The sequence below is a fragment of the Vicia villosa genome, unplaced genomic scaffold, assembly GCF_029867415.1.
Source record: "Vicia villosa cultivar HV-30 ecotype Madison, WI unplaced genomic scaffold, Vvil1.0 ctg.000441F_1_1, whole genome shotgun sequence".
NCBI lineage: Eukaryota > Viridiplantae > Streptophyta > Magnoliopsida > Fabales > Fabaceae > Vicia > Vicia villosa.
In genome coordinates, this window is record NW_026705209.1 from 438,719 (window position 1) to 453,229 (window position 14,511).

General features: G+C 31.6%; 1 long non-coding RNA gene across 2 annotated transcripts; it reads right to left on the reverse strand.

The window, feature by feature from the left end:
* Positions 1-5,134: 5,134 nt before the first annotated feature.
* Positions 5,135-9,254, reverse strand: LOC131628280 (uncharacterized). 2 transcript variants are annotated; one of them, XR_009291724.1, is made up of 5 exons: positions 9,118-9,254; positions 7,859-8,969; positions 7,290-7,710; positions 6,497-6,627; positions 5,135-6,398 (listed from the first exon to the last, which is right to left on the reverse strand). It is a non-coding gene; the product is annotated as an uncharacterized LOC131628280 (long non-coding RNA). The 2 variants fall into 2 exon arrangements; XR_009291723.1 differs by having other exon boundaries at positions 7,859-9,250.
* Between the last annotated feature and the right edge of the window lie 5,257 nt (positions 9,255-14,511).

A 14,511-nucleotide genomic window follows, 5' to 3' on the forward strand; every position in this document is an offset into this window, starting at 1 on the left:
TCTCAACGAGGACTTAATCCACTATAATCAAAACTTGATTACAATTGCACAGCCAACTGGTGTGACTACCAAAAACAATGCACGAGCCAAACTGTTGGTGACTAACAACCTGCACAAGCCAACTGTTTGTGACTAATCAACTTCTAAGACTCAACTAGTCCTAGACTTCTTGAGACTTCTGACCCAACTGGTCTCTCAAGGAACTGTTACAGAGTAACTTCAAATGACAGTGTTTAGGATTGCTTCTATAAAGCGTTAATCACAACTGTGATATTTCACTAATATTTGGTACATAAAGTTTGAACTCAGAATATGGATATGAAAATTTTTCTTCAGCGAGTTTTGATGTATCTTCACACTTTGATAATTTTTAGAATTAAAGAGGTTCGTGTGTGTAAAAATGTTGTTGTTGTTGTTTCAAACGAACACAAATATATAGCTCAAGATTTTTTTTTGTCCGTTAACTTGATTCATGGATGAAGTATTGAATGCTTGCGTGTTGATTTTTGTTTTGTTTTCTCCAATGAGCTGCATGTGGATAGCTTCTTCAATCCACCTTGGGAGTTGCACTTTTTGAGTGTTGCAGCCGCCTTGTTAATGATTATGTTTTTAACGGTATCTTTCTTTTTGAATCAGACTTCATGAAATTATGTTCAGCCTTGAATACATCTTCTGTATCAATATGTTTGTAGCGGTTTTGGTGCTTTATCAGAAGTTGCCTTAAGATTTGAGTATCTTTGCATTTGTTCATCTTTGTGCATCAAGTTCTGATGGTACTTGTATTGAATCATCTTCTGAAATCATAAACATATAATTAGAGTACCACATTTTCTTATACAAAATTTATTTGCTTGTTATCATCAAAACACTAAAAATATGATTAGAACTAAACTATGTTCTAACAGAGGGGACTAGACGTAACCTTGATTAGAAAGGGGTTCTAGTATATATCCTGGTGTTCTTTATATTTTGCATTTATGTTTTTGCACTTTACTTCATATAGTTCATCAAAATATTTCTGGAAAAATAAGAACATAAGAACCATTGCTTAAAAACGAGAAAAAAGTCTTAAAACCAAATTTACCCCCCCCCCCCCCCCATCTTAGGTTGCACTATATACTTACACCATGTTGGGTCATTGATGTTAGAATGTCATATTTTCACCCTAATTCTCCCACTCTCTTTATCACTCCATTATTCACTATTGTTCTTGTGATTGGGGTTTTAACCAACTAATGACTCTCATGAACTAAAATACTTGAGTGTTGCGTGTAAATAATTTTAAACTTTGATAAGGATTATTTCCTTTAGTGTGGCAACATACAATTTCTTTGAGTTATCTGTCCTAGTTCGTTGTTACCTCTTTTTGTTTGATATTTCATTTTTCCGCGTCTGGAGAAAATAGTATCCATCATGAGCCAAAAGTTGAAGGAATGTGTTTACGCTTTGTGGGCGGATTATGTTTATTATTCAATCATTTATGTCTATGCCCAAAAAGGTAATCTTGATGGAGCCTTTCTTGATGATGGTTCATTTTCAGATTAGGGTGTCATAACTCCTAGTGAAAATGATAGAATATGCAGCGAGTATAGTGATTGTGCTATTCCTTTTTATGAATGAACTTTCTCGATGTTGGGGCTTTGACTTCCTTTCAATCTATTTGAGATGGAAGTTCTTAAGCATGTGATACTGGCTCTATCGTAGCTTCATTCTGCAAGTGGGACGTACATGAAATTCTTCCAGTATTAGTGTGATTACTTGAATAGGAAGCCTTCTCTGACCCTTTTCGTTCATCTCTTTAGAGTTCATTGTGGCCCTATCACTCAGGCGCGAGTTCAAGGCTTAGTTTCCCGGGTGCCGTTGTTCATGGCTTTGGAGCTTTCTCTAAGAACTTGAAGCATTTTGAAGACCAATTATTCCTTGTTACCCCTATTTTCCTAGAGGCTCATGTAGTGGTCTGCATTGTCAAAAATGGAGTGGGGGTTAAATATGTTAAGTTATTCCTTAAGTATTAGAACGAGGGTCTTTTCTTAATGAGAAATAATTTGTATGTCTACAAAGAGGATGACCTTTCTTAGAAAGAGTTGTATTTGAAGAATCAATAAATGATCTATGAAGATCTGGGTTATTTCGAGGGCGTTACTCCTCTAGATGAAGCTTCCCGGAAATGCTTAAAAACCCTCATTAATACTCGTTTATTGATGGATACTCGTACTAGAGAAAAACATGAGATTATTTTTTGTAAACCTTGAAAGCTCTTGGCTTATTCTCCTTCAACTTGCTTACTTATGACATATTTCTCTTGGTATTGATTGCGTGAATATTCAATGAAGCTTGAGGAAGTGCTCTGATTTTTACGAGGCAGAATCTGGCCAGGAAGAACTGTATCGAGCCCTTCCACCGCTTCAGAACCCTCTGAGGGTGCTAATTCTTTAAGTCCTCCTCCACGGTCGTTGTGTGCATTGGGTCCTCCGACTCTTACACTGTTGATGCGGAAAGCCTGTGCTCTTCTAAGGAATGTTGGGTTCTTTTAGATTGGCAACTCTAAGGCGGTATACTTTGCGTGCCTATGCTTCTTGTAACGTAAACCACATGTTTATAATGAAATGTAATGTTAAGTTTATGTTAACGATTATTTAAGTAATGTTAATATTGGAATGTTAATTTGTGTTATATTTCTCAAACTTTATGCAATTGTTTTTAGTTTGACCTAATAGAACATATTCTGGAGATGCATCTCTGTAAATTTAACTAAGTTTTAAATTAAGAGTTTTTACAAAGATGCATCTATGGACTCAACCTAATATTTATACGAAGATGCATCTTTAGACTAAATTTTAATAAAATAAAGGTGTTTCACTATCTAAGCAATTTAGACTAGCGAGTGTGTAAAAAGAGTGCGTTCGAAGATGCATCTTTAAATTCTAGGAATAATTGTGACTTTTCACCATGGTGAAAAAGCACCATATGGGATTTAGAGAGCAACCCCGATATTTCTTAAGAGTGAATTGAATCATCGACTATAATACGACATGTTACTCATAAAGAAGCTCGTAGAGTAATTTCATGATAGAGAAAGCATACAAGTGATTTAGATATGACATTTTCTTTCAAAACTTTATAGTTAAGCTAATACTTAATTTTCTCACTTATATCTCGGCAGAAGCGGATTTAAGCATTACCACTTCCATCCTGCCTTCCTATATCACCACACTACCTTCTTCTTCAAATTAAATTGGAGGTAACCATTGATCTTCCACTCCAGCTTTGCGAACAGATTTCTCAATTTTGCATTCACACACAAAAATTATATTTTTTTTTCATATCAACTAAAACCTACAATTCAATTAAATATTTGATCTTTTTAATAATAATTATAATACTTAATCATTTTCATTTAATCTATATTTTCAAAAAAAATAATTTTATAATTTGATAACGAATATGGATATTTGCGGGCAGAGGTATCATCAAACCTACATTTGCATCCAATAAAAAATAGAGTATTTAAATATACATTTATTTTATCCGCGGATATCCATTAAATTGTATGCCTCGTATCTGTGACGGGTTTTATATGCGAATACCTTCGAGTACAGGTTTTTTTTACCATCCCAGGTTATATGTAGATACATTTTCTTTTCAAATAGATTTAACACTTAAGAACATATAAAATTATTAATAACATGAATTCTTTGTAAAATAATCTATCTATTGCGATCCACGTTTGATCATCTTCAGATCCGCGTCACTACAGATACGGGATATTGTCTGCTTTATTTGTGAAAAATCCCATAATTCTGTCTTTTAGAAAAACACCTTGTTAAATTGAGGTACATAAGTGTTTTATATAAATTACTATTTGTTTTGATTTATTTCGTTTCTCAAATAATATGAAAAATTTTGATAAGTCCGAACAGTTAACCCTCAAGTCGAGATTAAGGAACATGGCATGAACTTCAAATTCCCATAAACTATGTCGGAAATGGATCACCTACTGTTTATTACATTCTGCCATTCTCTACTATTCCATCCAATGGTTGACAAGTTAAGAAGAATAAAACTAAAAAATATTTACTACAAAAACGATAATCCAATGGCTGATATAAGGGCAGGATAGATAGACATGAAAGAAGCAACAGAAGAGGATCTCAATCCAAATATGTTAATGGGAATGTTTCAATCAACTTTAAATAAACGCCATTGTAGCTACACGGCACTATCCACTTTGTGTGTGAGAATACTCACAATTTAAACCTTTAAAAAAGATTTTTCATTAGATTAAAAGTGTATATCTCATATATAAATTATTTTTCGCCTCGATTGCAAACAAATGTAGAACTATATTGGTTAAATTGAAAGCACTATCTTAGAATTTATATTTTAAGGTCACATCTATGAACAATTGTTACGCATCAACAGAAATATAATATTTTGAATTTGAAGTGTTGTATATGCTTCCAATTTTGGCACTGCTATATCACATGATCCTACTCAAGAAGAAGACTCGCCTTGTAATTTCTCATATATATATATATATATATATATATATATATATATATATATATATATATATATATATATATATATATATATATATATATATATATATATATATATATATATATATATATATATATATATATATATATGTATATATATATATATATATATATATATATATATATATATATATATATATATATATAATAGTTTTATTCTTTTGATGATTTTTTAAAATTTATTTTACTCTTACCTTCATATATTTTCCTCATTCATTCAAGGGTATACACATAAAACAACCAAAAATTTGCATAGGATTCTAAACCAAATGTCATCAACAATGATTGAATATATGTCTCTAGTAGTGTCACTACTAGAAATACTCAAATTTCCCGCGGATTTACCTGCGGAATTTAGCTAAATTTCCGCAGGAAACACTTTACCTGCGGATTTTCCTGCGGTTTTATGTCCCCAGCTAAAATCTTCGTGGGAAATATTTTCGGCAGGAAGTTCCGCAGGTAATTCCGCAGCTAAATCCGCAGGAAAAATGCGCAGGTAATTCCGCAGGAAAAATGCGCAGGTAATTCCGCAGGTAATATATTTTTAAAATAAAAAAATATATTATCCATATTAATATTTGCTCCCCTAGCAGTATTACAGGGAGGGGTGTACCACGTGGTGTTGGACTTTTCAGAGCATGCAGGTCATTAACAATTTATCTATTACTGCATAAACTAGTGAAACAACAAAAAAAAGCATTCATTGTACATTAATCTAATGAAAAAAGAAACACATTTTGAAACAAAATCATGAATAATTGAAAAAATAAGTAAAAAAAGCATACTCAAGAGTGTTTTGACTTTATTGCTTTGCAAATGGCCAATGAAGTGCCACTGAATGTCTTGTGGAAGCTGCAGACAAGCCCCAATATAAAATTATAAGAAGTTACAAATTTGTAGCGATACATAATGAAAATAACACACTATAACCAATAACTGAAAATAATGCACAGAAGATTGTATTTCCAATGACAATCTACAAAACATTGTGTGCACATGCTTCCAACTTTGAGACTATCACATTCAGCTAAGAACTTTCTAAAAAGTTGATTTACTCTATGCAATTCTAACCCTTAATCATAGACCACGAAAATGCAATCAACAGCCAATCCTTAACTACCCTCGAGTTATGAAAACTAGAGTTATCCCTCAAAGAAGGATACTCAACAATCAACCAAGGAACAGAGAAAAACACCAAACAACAAGGAGCAATATAGTGTTTGGAGGTTCTGTTGATAAAAGATTAGCAGCATATGCAACAAATCAAATCCATCATCGGTTCGGTTTCACCCACCTTGATGATACTACAAATTCGATTATGAGAAAGCTCGGAAAACAATTTCATACTATCTAACAAATTTATGAGTCAATGATTGTAAATAAGAAATAGCAAAAATTGATTCAGAGAGTATTTAATTTTGTTCTTTACCTTCCGCATCGTATAATCTTCCCAATGCTGCAGGAGGCCATTGACAGGAGTGTTACCCATGAGAATAATTTCGTCAACGTCGAACGCAAGTTTACATGTGAACAACTGAAACAAGGGCTCTCACTAAATGACAAAAGATAAAACAGGATGAGCAAATCTGGTCCTAAAACTTAATATTAACTCTCTCACTAGTAAATAAAGCAATGACCTTAACGTCGAGGAAGCAATGATTACGACTTGTGCATGTAAGAATAAAACAAAAATATTGACCTTTATATTCAATGCATCTTTTCATTATTGGAGATGGTGAACACGACGAGTCGTCTTTGTAAAACTACAAGTCAAGAACTGATACGGGACTCGGTTGTTGTAACTCAATATTTCCGCTATATTGTTCAGTAATTAACCTATGCACCGTAATTAAACTAATCTCATTAATCAATTAATTAACATCCAATACCATTAATTAAATTAATAAAAAAAAATTAAATCCAAGTTAACAAACCTCTGTGTCGGTGTGTGAAGAGGCACTGAAACTACTGTCAGAAACCATCCCGAGATTTTCATGATTGTTGTAACTCATCAGTCACCATGTCACAGTATAGTATAATATCCTGAGACTCATCATCTTCCTCCCTGCTAATGAAAGTACTCTTAACTGTTAATAGTTTACAATTTCCCTATTCTATTTGAACAAGCTTACCATTAAAATAAGAATAAAAGTACCATCACTAAATACTTTTAATCTAAATAATGTCGCAATAACATCAAAGAAACATGAAAAATGATAATATGGTTCCTCTGACATTTATTTACTCAATGAAAAATAGCTAGAAAACTATTAATATTTCAAATTATATAACCTACAAGTAAAAGTTTACATTTTGTCCAATATTCAGGCTTAAAAATAAATGTTTACAAATAAAAAAGAAAAAACATAAATTAGACTAACAGTGGGTTGTGTACATAAATATAATTATAATTTAAAATATAATTAAAATAACTTTTGAACCATTCATACGTTGAAACAAGATATACATTGAGTATGAATCACATGCATCAAAAGTAAAATGACATAATGATGCAAGTTAAATTAGCAATCAACTTGCAATAAACTTATTTTTTAATTCAATCATCCATATATCAAGAAATATATAAACTATTCATTTTATTATGATACTTTCTCACTTAGTTAATTTGTGTCACTTTTTTTAAAAGTATCAAGACAGAAATCAACAAATAAATGTTTAGATTTTCCACTCTTATCAAATTGACAGCAGTATAATATAGAGCAGCACCTTAGGTGGTAGTGTAGAACCAGCTTTCTCGCATCCCATAGTGTCTACTGGTGCATCTGCATAACACCTCATTTTGCAAATACCTTCAAGCGTCTCTTCCCAGCGAGTAGGTAATCCACCTATATCATATATGAACTAAACAATTAACTTGGACACACCTTTAATCTAAAGTGTTGGTACTAGTACTACATAGGAAGTGAGAATGAGTGAGAGAAAGAAGCTACGACTCAGTGACAACTATAAATTTCAAGTAGACTACTAATATAGTTTACGGTTGATTCCTGAAGCCCAAATAGGAAGCATTCTAACGATGGATTTTAGTTCCTCAACTCTATGGACAGTAACTAGATTCCAAAGGTTTGGTGGTGCATTTGAATCTTTTGCATCAACTTCTGTGACAATTGTAGCCTTGTCCAACCACCTGTAGATATATCATAGAGTCATTAGGTAATCCTCCCCGCTAGTTCTATTTATAAGAAAAAATTTATTTGTTAGATTCATTGAATAGATAAAATATCTGATCTATATATTGTTCAGATATATTAGTTATCCAATGTATCAGGACTTACTTATATTGATTTGAGTGTAAAAGATCTCCTTCTAAAGAAATAGCAGCATCAAGTTCTCTATTTTGATATAATAGCAGCATCAAGTTCTCTATTTTGATATAAAAGCTGAGGAGCATCCACTTGCGCTAGACGGACTAAAGGACTTCCTTCTGGTTTCACATTCTTATAAAACGGAGAGCCCAACACAAACAAAATTATCGATATCAGCACCGCAATAGTTGGAATGCCAAGTCCCAAACTCCAACCCATATTATCTTGAATATAAACCACAATGGTCAAAGCACTTAGAGAAGCAAAACCCATGATGATAAAGTACCAGTTGAACAGATTCCATTTCCTAGACGCGACACCATCTTTCGTCATGTCAACTTGATCAGCCGAAAAGGGAACAACACAAGGCCTAAAAATAGTTTTACGGTTTTACACTTAATATTGCATTTGCTGAATATAAAATAAATGTGATAGCTTTGATACACAATAAATATAAGCACTGATGCTGAATATAAAGTGTACCACCCCAGGTATCTCAAGAACTTCTAGTTTAGGAGTCTTTCGGAGAATGCTCATTAATACTTCATTATTATACTCGGGACCATACAACACAAGAAGATGTGTCAAAGTGTGAAATGTAGGAAGGAGATTGAGAGTATCCTTTGTATGGTAGAGACACTAGTAATGGAAACAAAACTGCATTCAGTGTTGTGATACAGAGGAAAGAGAAAATCTGCAAGGATAATACGAAACACATAAATCTCATTAGGTATTATCACATACAATATTCATAAAAAATTTAAGTTGATGAGCAAATAGTCAAACATACCTCAAGAGTATTATTAGATAGTTTGAGAGACTTGACACTACTTACTTTGAAAGAACTTACTTTTCATCAAACACCTTGTGTGCAAGATGAAAAACTATTTACATTGAAAGCAATTGGTAGCAAGAATAGAGCATCAATCAACAATAATACCAACATTTGAACCTTGAGCTTCCTTCAAATCTTCTCTAGTAAAATCTCTTGATTTCTTATCCTTGAGTCGTGCTTCCGCACCAAGCGAAGTGAACCGAAATGGTAGATTTAGCCGCATAAAAGATAGGGTTTGCTGAGATCCTGCAAATGCGATGATTGAAAGCAAACATATTTTAGGAATTCGAGTGAGAATGAAAATTAAAAGCGACGTGAACTGAAATTGTAGAAATCAAAGACAAAAAATGGAGAAATTTGAGGAATTTGCGAGAGGGAAAACGAAGACTACGACCTAGAATTGAGATGCTCCATACGGAGGTGACACAATGGTTGACGGAGAGGGTTTATGAAACAGTCGATTGAGATGATTCACGATTAGGGTTTACTCCATTGCATTTTGCTTTTACGAGTTGTGGTTTTTTTTCTTTTATGAACATGAAGGATATTTTATTTGAGACTGCAACATAGGAATAGATTCATTCAAAGTTAAAATTTAAAATTAACACAATTTACATTAAAAAAATTAATTAATATAATTAATCTTTAAAATTTTATTAACTTTTTTATATAGACTTTAGGAAAAACAATAAAAAGACATATAAATATACACAACTAGTTCTTACTTGTAGTTCCGCAGGAAAATATAATTAATCGTGCTCCGGCGAGGTTCCGGCAACAGAAATCGGGTTACGGCTAGGGTTGCAGCAACAGAAATCGGGTTACGGCAAGGGTTGCGGCGAGGTTGCTTTTTAGGTTTTCCAATTTTGTTTGAAGGAGCTGATACTAGACGTTGCAAGGAATTGATACTATTGGCTAAGTGTCTTAGTGGTTTAACAATTAGTTTAAAATATAACATTACTAATATATAGATCATGTTTGTTTCAAATATATTAAAGTTAAATTTAGTGTCCTATTGGTAAAGACGTAGAGTTTTTGGGATCAAAACTGTGGTTCGATTCCTTGCCAAACATATTTCACCTATTTTATAATTTTAATCTTTATCAGATTTTTCTTATAATTTTATAATTATATTCTTTAAAACTTTTATAGCTACTATTAAAATATAAGTTGAATAATTAAATAAATATATATATCAAAATTTGCATACAATTTATTTTATTGAAAACTAAGATTAAAATTAAAAATTAATTAAAATATATCATAAAAATATAAGTTGAATAATTGAATAAATATATATCAAAATTTGCATACATTTTATTTTATTGAAAACTAAGATTAAAATAAAATTTTTAATTAAAATACATTATAAAAATAATTAATAACGTAGATAAAATAATGATCAATTTTTTTTATTAAATTTAAACAAAAATTAAAATTTTATAGAAAAAATATAAATATGTCTAATTTGCAGCAAAATCCGCAGGAAATGTTCCTGCGGAATTACCTGCGGAATATGTATTGTTGTTTAATTTTATAAAATTCGCTTTCCGCAGCAAAATCCGCAGAAACATTTCCTGCGAAATTACCTGCGGATTTTGTCTTGTTGACAGATTTTTTGGACGAAATATATATTCCGCAGCAAAATCCGCAGGTATTCCTGCGGAATTTTCTGCAAATTTCTTATCCGCAGCAGAATTTATTTTATTTAATAAAGTGGCAGGAAAATCCGCAGGTATACCTGCGGAAAAATTTCCGCAGGAAATTCCGCAGGTAATACGTGTATTTCTAGTAGTGTGTAACCAAATTAACCTTTTCCTGTGTTTCTTATTCCCCATCCAACAGTATGTGTCAACTAATTAGACCCTTAGAGTGCGTTTGGATGAGGTAATTAGAAACTTTAAGGAAATTTAAAATTCAAAGCAATTCAAATGATTCAATTGAAATCCATTCATTTTAAATTATTTTGTTTGGATGAAGTATTAAGGTAATTCATTGTTAAATTTTTTGGGTATTTTTTTATAGAATATAAATTTTTTGGACCAAATTAAAAAATTGAAAAGTAGGGACCAAATTGCAATTTTTAAAAATTTGAAGGACCAAATTGTAAATTTTAAAAATTATTAAGGGCCAATTTGCAATTTTTAAAAAAATTTTGGGGTCAATTTTATAATTTTGGAAAATATGAGGACCAATTTGTAAAATTTGAAGAAATAATAATAACTAATACATTCTATGGAACATGAGAGGAATTTCAAATTCTTTGGTTTTTGGTGTCATTTCAAAATGATTAAATTTAACTTGGATGAAATACTCCATAAATTTCCATCATTTTAACAATTCTTCATTTTTGTATCCAAACAATGGATTTTGGTCAAATCATTTTAAATTCCCTCAAAACATTACTTTCCCTCGTTAAAATGCTCCATCCAAACACACTCTTAGCATTTTTCCGAGGTAAATTGTTTATAAATTTTGTTTCACAATTTCATTATCTATTAAATTGTTTATAATTTATGGAAGACATAAATGTCGACTTTAACACTTCTCAAAAAGAAGTTGAAAAATTATAGGTTTTTAATATATCTTTGTAATAAGTTAAACACTTGATGACTTGAAGTTGTATAGGTTTTTTTTAGGGCATGAGTCTTGCTCTTTTTTCATTTAATTGGATGTGAGCTTTTATAGTGGGCCTGGGTTTCATTTTTCTTGTTTTTTAGGCCTTTTTGGCTGAAGTCTTTATAAGCATGGATGTAATTCATTTGTGTTTAGAATTGAACGATAAGCAAATACATTCATAATTATATTAAGAATCACGAAAAAATGTAACCAATGAGAAAATAAATAAAAAATTAATATTACATATTTAAAATATAAGTTACAATAAAAAAAATTAACTTAACCATAAGTTTTGAACACGTAGTAGTGTTAAATTTTTTTAAGGGGAGTTTTGTCATTCATTGGAGTCTTATTCGGCTTGAAAAATTAATCTCTCCAATCACGATACTCGATTTCTACCCAAAAAACTTTAAAATAAGTTAAATTTGAAGACATGCTTTTTTTTTTCCTTTTTTTTAATTTATCATAAATTTTAATCAATATAGTGAATCATGACTCAATATTTTTACTCATTTTACTCAACTAAATACATATTAGTTGAGCTATCCACCCTGATTTTAAAGACCTAAAATATATTGTATGAAAAATCAATATTGTAGTTTATAAAACATCTTATAAGTAGATAGTATTAGATAAAAGTACACTATGTTGGAGAATTTTCAAAATACATTTGGAAAGTTGCAATGGCTAAAAAACTTTTTAGAGAAAAGGTGTAATGCTTTACAATTGAAGCAATGTAACCATTCATGAACAAACTCTTTTAAAGGGTTGTTTCCCTTCACCAAGTGGCATGAATTTCTTTATAAATAGAGATAATTTTCAAACCTAAAAAGATACAAAAATAATGTATTTTAAGAGCCAAACATCATATCTAAGTTATTTCTTTATTTTTCTAGTGCACGAGAATAAATGAGGAAACTTTATTCGGGGATTCGCCGGTTAACCCATTTGCATTCAATTTAAATAAATTAGTGGGGACGAATCGAACCTAAAGCTTAGTGTAAACATACGCTTTGAAATTTATTTAGTGCAGTTATCATCGTACTGTTTTCATCTTCTTCTTATTCATACTTTTGTAACAAATCCCCAACACAAGTTTTAACACACTATGTGATAAAAGTACACTATGTGATAATCTCTAATGGAGAAAAGGGATATCAATATCATAGGTTTTAAAATAGTTAAGGTATGGAGAAATAACTTACGTGAGGTGGAAGCTACAGTATACATATGATTTTTTTCTATGTTATTGGTTTTTTTTATTAGAGTGGTGATAATAATGTATATATAGTGCAATGGTTTGAACTGAGTCTCCTATCATTTAACAACAATTTTTAATCATGTATGGTTGATTTCCTAACATCTAAGAGGTGTGATTAAGTCACATGATTTCTTATGTAATGTTTGTTGACTCAATATATGCTCTATATTCGATCTCGCATAATGGATTGGAAAACAGAAGACTTAGACGACACATCTAATAGAGACACTCGAATTTACATAAAACACTCTAATAGTGATTTGAAAAAGTCAAAAAGACCAAGAGTGTCCTCCAAAGTCTTTTTATACTATATCACTATAGTAGATTTTGTGAAAAATAAACCCATCAAAATTTAGTTTGAAAAATTAAAATCTAATGTTAAAATTAAATAGAAAAATCTATTGAAAAATAAATAAATTTGATATTTGTAATATTTAATAATATCCCTCTGCAAATTTGAATTCTAGTATAATGATAAGGGGAAGTATAATATGTCGTTAAGTGGGGGGGCATTACCTAACAAGAAGGCAGTGAGTTACCCCTACACTCAACCTTTCCTTTCTCTCATTCATTATAGCTTCTGACTTCTTTTTTAGTTTTGTTGCTATACCTAAGACAACAAATGGAAATTTGACTAAACAACAACTATTTTAGACTCATTCTTATGTAAAATAAGGCCTAGTTCATTTTCACTTCAAGTTCTTTCATGAAATAGTTAATAAAATCACTCTAATATAAAATAATCTAACACACATGTAAATGTGGGTCATGAGATCCTAAATTGGATAAGACTTGATTGAGTGAGAACCGTACAGTTAAAATAATCCATATACTGGAAGACAATCTTTGTTTCAAGGGTAGATCCTTTTTTGTCTTAATCTCTTGTTTTTCAATGGAAGAGATTTCTAATAATTCACAATTCGGTTTGGAGTTAAATGTAGTCTATGTTTGAGATATTTCAAAAGTCACAGCCACACCATGCTGTGGAAACTAGGAATAGCAGCTCGAAAAATACGGTCAAAACCACTCTAAACGCACGGTGGCGGTAATCCACCGCTTTACCAAACACACAAGTTTTTTTTTTATTTTTTTAATAAGCAATTTAGATTTAGCGGGTTTCGAACCTGAGACTTTGAGAGGAGTACATTCTCAAGACCCAGGCGATTCACCGCTAGAACACACACGCACACCAACCAAACACACAAGTAATTTGAGTTGGTATATCGGGTGAGTAAGAGTTTTACTTTAAATTAAAAAATAAATATTTAAATAAGTCAATAAATTTAATATTTTAGGATTTTATATCATTTTTAATAAGCAATATAGTGAGTACAAAGAGGTAGGGTGACAAACGGGTCTGATTCATTGGACATGTCTATTTTGCCTGTATTTTAGTGCAAGGCGGGTCAAGGGTTTAGACTAGCACCTCTAATGTGTTCGTCCCATTTTTTATGCGGTCTTCACGGGTATTAATATAAACTTTTTTATTTTTAAAAACAAAAAGTATAGTGCCAGAGGGCCAGCCCCATCCTGCCTCATTTTTTACGGGCTTTTAAGTGGCGTACATAAACGGGGGCGAGTAGTATGTCACCCCTAACAATAGGTATTTAACTCAAATTACAACAAAGATGAAACCAAGAAGTACAAAAGCTCTATACAGACATACGCGACAAGCAAAGAAAATCTACAAAACCATAAGCACAAATGCCACTAAGAGATGCAAGCCAACGGTTTGGAGCACCAACACAACCAACCAAATGCGGGTTGCCCACTATGTCGCGTAACAAGCCAATCCCAACTCATAATTTTGGACATCCCCACCACCTCTTCTACATCCTTGAATCCTACCTTGAACAACTTCTCATTCCTACATACCCACAATGACCAAGACACAGTCAATCAAACCAA